Here is a 9,215-nt window from a genome sequence, read left to right on the forward strand (position 1 = left end):
CCAGAGACCTGGAGGTTTGGGACATGAAGCACACACCTCTTGCCCTCTTCACTCATTCTGCTCAAGCAGCATTGCATTGCCAAGAAAGACAACATATGTTTGCTTTGCAGCCAGGAGATACGGGATGCGTTGCTAACCCTTTGGCTTGTGGTGCAGGGCCCCAAAATAGACTGCTATGCTGCCAAGAAGATGAAAAATCAGCACCACCCCCACTCCGCATTCATATGCCTTTCTACCTTGCTCATACCCTCCCGTCCTTATGAGGATAATATAAACCTCACACCCTACACTCGTGCTTTCCATATCTTAAACCACATTTGTTTTAGGTAGACAACATTTGGTCGTCATTGATGTCATCGCTCCTATTGCCTTCCCTGTTCAGGCATTACTAATTGATCACATCACCTCCTCTTTTGATCAGTTAGAATTGGCATCTACAGGGAAACAGCTTTTAGATGCCAGATTTAGATTCTATTTTGAATCTTTAGGCACTGAGAATGAAAATAAGTATAATAATAGCTATTGCTTATTGAACAAGCACTGGGATAGATGCTTTTCAATTTCCATCTCTCTGATTCTTTTTCATCGAATTACAAATTAAGTATCATTTCCTCCAATTGCGTGAAAAAGAAAACCAGAGTTCAGAAAAGTCAAGTAACAAGTACTAGCTCCCACAGCTGGAAGGTGGTGGGCATGGAATGCAAGCCCACCTATAAAATAGGACAAGGACCCTGAGGTTTCAACACCCCCCACACCATACACTGTATTCAACTGCTTATCTGTCCCCAATACACCAGGCTGTTTACTGTTCCAGCCTTTGCTTACACAGCCTTTGGCCAGCATGTTTGTAGCCTTTCCTAACCCATCCATACTTTCTTATCTATGGGGAACCAGCACCTGAGGTTCTGTGTCTTCTAGGAACCTTTCTAGGTCTGGATGTAACTGTCCAGTCCTTCCTTGTAATACTCCTGTTCAATGTCTCCACATTTTGATGCACCCCAACCATACAGCTCCAAGGAAAGGTGAGACTAAGAACTACTGATTATTCCACACTAAATGGAAGGAAAGGATGTCTCAAGGACTGGTTGTGAGGTTTCAGTCCCCCTGGAACTCAGATATCCCCAATGAATGATATTCCCAATGAATGAATCCACTGCCTGTCAACCAGGGACTCTGTCTAAGAGAGTGGAGAGAGAGACAGAAGGACAGACAGATAGACAGACAGAAAGACACACAGAGACAGAGACAGACAAACAGAAATTGAGAAAAACTTTTGAGTTATGGGTAAATAAAAATAAAGACTTTAGTCAAAAAGCATGGGGTCAAATGTCGCCTCTCAAGATCAGCCACGGGAAGACAGATGGACATGGCAGCCTCTGCTAAATGTTCTCCACACACATATGCCTTCCCCAGTTCTCCAAACTTCCTTTTAGTTTTCAAATAAAGGATTCAGGTCCTCTCTGTCTGTCTGTCTGTCTCTTCTCTATGCTCTATGTGTGTGTTTGTGAGTTTTGGTGCTTACATGTGTACAAGTGTGTATGCACATGCGTGCATCATGTGTATGTGAATAACAGAGTACAGCTTCCTTAGAAGCTATCAGCTTCTTATTGAAGACAGGCTCTCTCATTGCTTGGCCTTGGGATCGCCAAGTCGGCTGGGCTCTCTGGCTTACAAGTGCCAGCGGTCCTCCTGTTTCAACCTCCCCAGGACTAGGATTACAAATATTCACCACAGTGACCAGCTTTTCACCTGGGTTCTGGGGATCAAACTCAGGTCTTTATTTACTCATATGTAGCTAGAGTTTTCCTGCCTGGCCCACAGTCAGGACAAATCTCTGTCACCCGCCAGTCCCACAGCCGCTCAGACCCAACCAAGTAAACACAGAGACTTATATTGGTTACAAACTGTATGGCCGTGGCAAGCTTCTTGCTAACTGTTCTTATAGCTTAGATTAATCCATTTCCATAAATCTATACCTTGCCATGTGGCTCGTGGCTTACCGGCATCTTCACATGCTGCTTGCCCTGGTGGCGGCTGGCAGTGACTCCGTCTGCCTTCCTGTTCTTTCTTTTCTCCTCTCTGTTAGTCCCGCCTATACTTCCTGCCTAGCCACTGGCCAATCAGTGTTTTATTTATTGACCAATCAGAGCAACACATTTGCCATACAGAACAACCCACAGCACTCATACCTCCCCAACACTAACCTTTCTGTTTTCCATTATAAGTCACATCCAATATCTGCATGCTATTAGGCAGCTGTGAGCAGGTGCCATGCTTTACCCCCATGATCATATTGGGTGCACAGGGCACTATTTTACTCTCAGAGAAGAAAGGAAATGTACCAGGTAATGCAGAGCACTCATTTCCAGCGCACTATCCTGCTTCTCTGTGGCTCTGATGTGCTAAGAAATTCTTCTTTACAGTCTAGAACTCTTCCACTCCAGAGTATACCCCCCACTTTCCCACTCACCATGAACTTCCAACAGACAAAGGAAAACCACTTCTAATACGTTATTGCTATCCTGGACTTTTCCCTCTCTCAATAAATCCATTTAAGAGCAAAGTGTTTGATGGACAGTTTAATAGAGCTCTCCTTAAACCTGGCCACATTAATGATTTCTGGCTGGCTAAATGTCAACTTCTGTAGCTCAATAGCTATTTTCTTTTCTTAACAATCAACGTTTCACTTGGGGTTCTTTATTTGGTGGACAGGGTACCATGCTCTAATGGGTCATCCTGAGTTAGTGGACCTGGAGTTTGAGCTGGACTTGCTGTGTGACCTTGAGCAAATCATTTAACCTCTCTGGACCTTAATGGCTATAAAATGGTGATCATAATGACCAGGTCCTGCCTACATGTTATGAGAGAGTATTTCATTGTGTCTTGGCTGTTTTTAAAGCTCTATAGAGAAGGAGCCAAGATACATAAACACTTTAGCCTGGACGTGTTCTTCTTTCTAGCCATAAAAATGCAAAATCTTGGGACTGCTCATGTATAAGGACCTAAGTTTGGTTTCCCAAGACCAGTGGAAAGTTCAGGTATGGCAGTGCATACCTGTAACTCACTGGAGGAGCAGAGGAAGGGTCATCACAGAAGCTTGCTGGCCAACTAGTCTATCTGAAAAAGTGAGCCCCATGTTCAATGGGAGACATGGTCTCAAAATGTAAGTTGATTGAGGAAAGGCATCCCAATGTTAACTGTTTGCCTTTGCCTCTACATGTGTACTTATGGGCAATATCTCTCTCTCTCTCTCTCTCTCTCTCTCTCTCTCTCTCTCTCTCTCTCTCTCTCTCACACACACACACACACACACACACACACACACACACACACACACACATACACACACACACACACACACACACACACAATATTACTGAAACAAAGATGCACTTGTCACAGTACTACCATTTGATCTGGGAAGCTTATCCTGGGCTATAATTTTTGTAAACAGGAAATTTTGTTTTCCATGGGGACGTATTCCTTTCTCCTTATGAGTATTAATCAGTATAAACAGAATGGCCATCAGTCAGGTGGGACTTTCCTTTCTGTTCTTTAATGCACTTTATAGTGTACACATTGGCAACCCCACACTGCAAGTAGGGAAGTTAAATCTCAGAGATACAATGTTGAGTAAATTTCCTGAGGTCACACAGCATGTAGGTAGTCACATAGGGACCTAATTCTGGCCATTGCTCAGTTAGCAATCCTGACACCAGATGAGAATGGGCATGGTGTGTTTCAGAAGAAGAGGTCCAAGATGTTAGTCAGGAAGGGACATGGTATCAGTGGACTCCTTTGAACACTAGAAGTTTGGCTATCTGTTTGCAGGGGTATAAGAATAGTTAAGCCCAAGGGTCTATGTCAAAACCCATAAGCAATGATCACTTTTAGTTTTCTTAAATCTCTTCTTGCTTTTGAAATACTCACTCTGGCCTAGGAGTTATGTGTTTAAATAAGAAGCCTCGTTGAGGCCCTGCTTGTGTGGCAGGGCTGCTGCATCCCCTCTCAGTGTCCTGTGCAAAAGCAGAACAGAGATCCTGGGGTGGGAACAATCGCCTTTACTAGATGATGCCACAAAACTCTAAATATCATTTTTATGGAAGTGAAGCCTTACGTGTTCAGGGATGTTGGTAATCTGGCAGTCTCTCAAAACATGGAAAATTCAAGGCCACCACCCCAAGAACACTAGGACGGAACTGGAGCACAAAGATGCTGTGTCTCACTAAATCCTCACAGCCAGCACTTCACAGAGGCTCTGGTTTCTGAGTTTTGTATTTAAGGACAGACTATGTGTAAGTGTCAGAACTGGTCCATCTACCCCAGGTTCATGCTCTTAGTCATTATGTGAGATGGAGAACCACCATACCTACACAATCTGACAAGCTTATTTATTGCAGCCTGTGAGTTTTACTAAGCTGAAATGTCTGCTGGAAGATAGGGGCTGTGAGGGACTGTAGCTGCAAGCCCAGGGAGTGATAATGCTGAGGGGACTCAAGGGAGCAGAAGTGAGTAGATCTGGCCTTCGCTCTTGCCCAGCCACTAATTCACCATACCTAGGTTCTCAGCAGCAGGTTGAAATGCCTGACTAAGTGGTCTCTGAGGATGCTTTGAGCTACAGTGGATCAACATAGAGAAAAATAATATAAGACAAAACCCTTGTTTTTAGCAACTTACAGTATCCTGAAGAAAGAGATATAATGAACAACGCAAGGCAAATCAAATAAAAGTTAGTGTTGTATACAAAAGCAGGTGGACTGGGAGCCAAGAATGTAGGATTCATTTCCACCCATGGTACATCACAGAAAGAGCAGCACGTATGTTTTCTTTCCTTTAATGCTGAATGATGGTGATTTCTCTCAGATTAATGGCACAGGACAGGTTAAACCATTGGATATATGGTTTTGTTAATACTTCAGTTATATGGACAATCCGTCTATCCAGAATGTCTCTTTCATGGCCCTAGCCAGACAGTCAGAGTTTATGGGCAAATAGCTCAATGTTCCTACAAAAGGGACTCATGCTCAGTAACGGCTCTGGCTTGTACTGTTATGGAAGCCAATTTATCTTATCCTTGTGAAATAAAATCCTGTTGTCTTTGATTCTCTCTTCTGAATCTCGTCTAATTTGATTCTTTATTGGAGCTGGGTTTCTTCTCTGCTTTTTTTTTTTCCTTTTTATTTTGGTCTGATGTTTTATGAATAGCTCAGAACAAATACAGAAATGAGTTAATGTAATCAGAGTGACTTCTGAAACTCAGGGAGATTGGAAAGCACTTAGAGATGTTGGGTGGCTTTCAGTTTCATTCTACCCCCATCAGGCTCAGCCAGAGACCAGTCAGTCACCCTCCAATTCTAGCTATGGGAGGCAATTCTAGCTATGAGAGGATCTTAGTCAGGGCTTTGAAATCCTTAATGTGGTCTGACCTCAAGTTACATCCCACTCCCTGCTCTTTATGCATCCCAAACTCAACATCTCAGGACACATGGAGCTCTTCTTTTGCTCATTTAGCACTCCATTAATTCTCTCTCTGCCAATGGTTTCTTGTCTACTACTCACTGGCTAGAAGACAAGCTTAATTCACTTATCCAGTCTCTAAACCCCAGAAATTGGTGTGACAATTCATGACTCCTTTCTACATATTCATTAATCAATCTCTCCAGAACATTTTCCCTGATGCCCCCAAGCCTGGGCAAGGCAACTCCTCTGAGTTCCCTCAACAGGTTTATAGTCTTCTCTACTCCCTGATAACAATCAAACTACTGCTCTCATTAAAATACAAGTTCTCTAAGAGTAAGGGTAGTGGCCTGATGCTCACTGTCTCAGACTCTCACTTATCTATCAGCCATACAACCTTGAAAAGACACAAGCCTCTTCATGACTGTTCCTCTACCTGCAAACTCAAAGATGAGTGATTACATAAGACTTATGAATGGAATAAATGCTACTCCCCAAAAATAGCTTAATATAGAGCCTGGCATATATCAAGCACATGATAAATGCTTGCTCCTGACACTCCTTATCACTGTTTTGCCAACTACCATCACAATGTTTGTTAGATAAGTTTTTAGATAATTTTCATACAAGAAATATTTCTGAGGAATAAAGATCTAAATTTATGCTGTAGTTTTTACTATCTATCTTTTACCAAGTAGGACCATAAGAGTCAAGTAGTAGTAGGGGAGTGGCAAGGGCACACGTCTTTAATCCCAGCACTCGGGAGGCAGAGGCAGGCAGATCGATCTCTGTGAGTTCATGGCCAGCCTAGTCTACAGAGCAAGATTCAGAACAGGTACCAAAACTACACAGAGAAACCCTGTCTGAAAAAAAAAAAAAAAAGCGTCGGCTGGGCGGTGGTGGTGCACGTCTTTAATCCCAGCACTCGGGAGGCAGAGGCAGGCAGATCTTTGTGAGTTCGAGGCCAGCCTGGTCTACAAAGTGAGTTCCAGGAAAGGTGCAAAACTACACAGAGAAACCCTGTCTCAGAAAAAAAGAGTCAAGTAGGTCGTGTGTGTGTGTGTGTGTGTGTGTGTGTGTGTGTGTGAGAGAGAGAGAGAGAGAGAGAGAGAGAGAGAGAGAGAGAAACTAGGTTTATATATGTTATATGTTAGACTATCATATACATCATATGTAACAAATGTATTCACCAGCTTAACATAATATATATGTTGTTTCCCTTACATATTTTTTTTTACTCAGGATATTAAAAGGGCAATTTTAAAAAGAGAGGTTTGCTCCTTCTTTTCTAAATGATCACATCCTTTCCTGTGCAAGTCCTGAAGACAGATGGAAGAATGAAGTGCTGACCTCAAATGCAGACGTGCAGTGTGAGAAAGGAAAAAATGACATAATGCTCGTGACGTTTAGACTATGCTGGTACTGGACACTTGCTGACTGCCATCATCCTCACAGGGTCTCTTTATATTGTACCCTCTTATAAGTGACTTCAGGTAGCATCAAGCCACCCATTTTAGAGACCCATAGTCCTTTGTGTTTCTCTGACTGTCTTAGGAAGTACAGGAATAGACTCAGGAGAGGCTCTGTGGTTCACCTGCTTCCTTCCCATAACATCAAGTACAGGAAACAAAGTAGGAGTGCAGTAACATTGGATGCCTTACTTTGTGCTTGAACTCACTGGAGATGGGTGAGTTAGTTAAATATGTGCTTGTAAAGGTGAGGTAAAGGCATGTCATTGACTTGTCATGTGTTACAGTTGTATAAGAAAACCCAGGACTACAATCAGGTAAGAAGATGCAAACAAGGATTTCACTTCCTGTGTACCAACATAATATTCAGTGCCCTCTCCTCCATGTTCTTCAAAGCCCTGTGGATAGACCAACTCTAACCTCACACTGTACATGTAGATACTAAAAGCTGTGTGTCTACAGGCATTGACCGCTACTACTTAACTTGTGAAGATTCGAACTTACATGAATGAGGTTTGTCTCACCTCCAAATAGCACCCTCAGATGCTGCGGTCTCACATATCTCCCCAACCCCTGTCCTGCAGGCCTTAAGATTACCAGACCCCCTTCTTCCTTGATGTCAGACTTTCTCATTACAGCCTTAGATAACAAGTCACTTATCTAAGCATTCACAACTTCCCATCCTTACCACTAACCTGAATATGATTTCTGCTTAATTCTCTGTAATATTAAATATCTGGGTAGGGGGAACTAGAAGTCCCCCAGATGACTTTGTCTTGAGTCCAAAGGGTATGACTATGGCTGGTACCCTGATTCCATACCAGAATCTCCCAGGAGAGATTTAGGAAACCCAGGTGCACTATCCCAGCCCTGACTCTCACAAATGCAGACTTCAGGACTTTGCTAGGATTCAGGTTAGATGTCTCTATTTTTAAATATCCCGTCTGCCTCCTAAGGGCAATAAGAATCCTGAAGTTGGGTTTCTGAGTCAGACATCTCTGGACTCAGCATCATTTCTCTTGGTATCAGTTCTGTGACCTTGAGAAAAAAATGTGTGACCTCTAAGAATAGCCATGTCCCAATCTATCAAGCAATAATAAATGCTTCACTCATCAAGACCTTTGACAACATAAGTGACATGAAGCTAGCATGCAACAACACAACACTGAGTAAATCCCAGCCTCCCAACACACTCCTCCTAGAGATGGTGTATTAATTTAGACATTGTGCTGATTAGGGAAACCAAACAAGTCAAGAATAGTATACCTGTGAACTGAGACTCTTCTCCTTCTGTTCCTATTATTCTTAGGTTTGATCTTTTCAAAGTGTTCCCTGGAAAGGTATAGAAATAGAATAGATTTCACTAGTGGACAGGGGTTGGGGGTGGGAATGGGGATTGGAGGGATCAAGCTGGGGGGAGGGATAGAGAAAAAGAATACTGGGAGAGATGATTGGAACTGGGAGCCATTTGAGGGGCAAGGTAGAAACTTAGTGCAATGGAAACTCCCTGGAACCTACAAAGGTGACACTTGAAAAGACTCCTAGTAATGGTGCATGTGGATCCTGAACTTACCATGTTCTGTAACCAGGCAAGGCCTCCAGTAGAGGGACTGGGACACCAACCCAGCCACAAAACCTTTGACCTATAATTTGTCCTGCCTGCAAGATGTCCTGGGGCAAAGGTGGCACGGAACTTGGAGTGGCCAACCAATGACTAGTCTCAACTTGAAACCCATACCACAAGAGGGAGTCCATACCTGACATTACCTGGAGGGCCAGGAACAGAGGCTGCATAGCCCAGAGACCTAGGATAGAACCAAGCATGACCTGGGGAGAGGGAGAGGGAGAGGGAGAGGGAGAGAGAGAGAGAGAGAGAGAGAGAGAGAGAGAGAGAGAGAGAATTCAATGAAATGATTCCTAATGATACTCCACTATACTTGTAGACCAGAGCCTAGCATAATCATCATCAGAGAGGCTTCAACCAGATAGGAACAGATGCAGAGACCCACAGTCAAACATGAGGTGAAGCCCAGGGAATCCCATTGGAGAGGGAGAGGAAGGATTGTAGGAGCCAGAGGGGTCAAGAATACCACAAGAACAAGGCCCACAGAATCAACTAACTGGAGCTTGGCTCAAGGGGCTCAAAGAGACTGGAGTGACAATCAGGGAGCCTTCATGGGATTGATCTAGGACCTCTGCATATATGTTATGGCTGTGTAGCTTAGTGTTCTTTTGAGATTCCTCACAGTGAGTGCAGTGAGCTGTCTCTGACTCTTTTTCTTGCTTTTG

General features: G+C 43.4%; 1 long non-coding RNA gene across 1 annotated transcript in view; it reads right to left on the bottom strand.

The window, feature by feature from the left end:
- Window positions 1-8,756, bottom strand: part of LOC143271878 (uncharacterized) — a 56,484-nt gene extending 47,728 nt beyond the window's left edge. The window contains exons 1-2 of the long non-coding RNA XR_013049163.1: window positions 8,684-8,756; window positions 8,193-8,258 (exon numbers count right to left, since the gene is read on the bottom strand). This is a non-coding gene — a long non-coding RNA (uncharacterized LOC143271878). The remainder of the gene's footprint in view (window positions 1-8,192; window positions 8,259-8,683) is intronic.
- Between the last annotated feature and the right edge of the window lie 459 nt (window positions 8,757-9,215).

Source organism: Peromyscus maniculatus, chromosome 2 (assembly GCF_049852395.1).
Source record: "Peromyscus maniculatus bairdii isolate BWxNUB_F1_BW_parent chromosome 2, HU_Pman_BW_mat_3.1, whole genome shotgun sequence".
Lineage (NCBI taxonomy): Eukaryota > Metazoa > Chordata > Mammalia > Rodentia > Cricetidae > Peromyscus > Peromyscus maniculatus.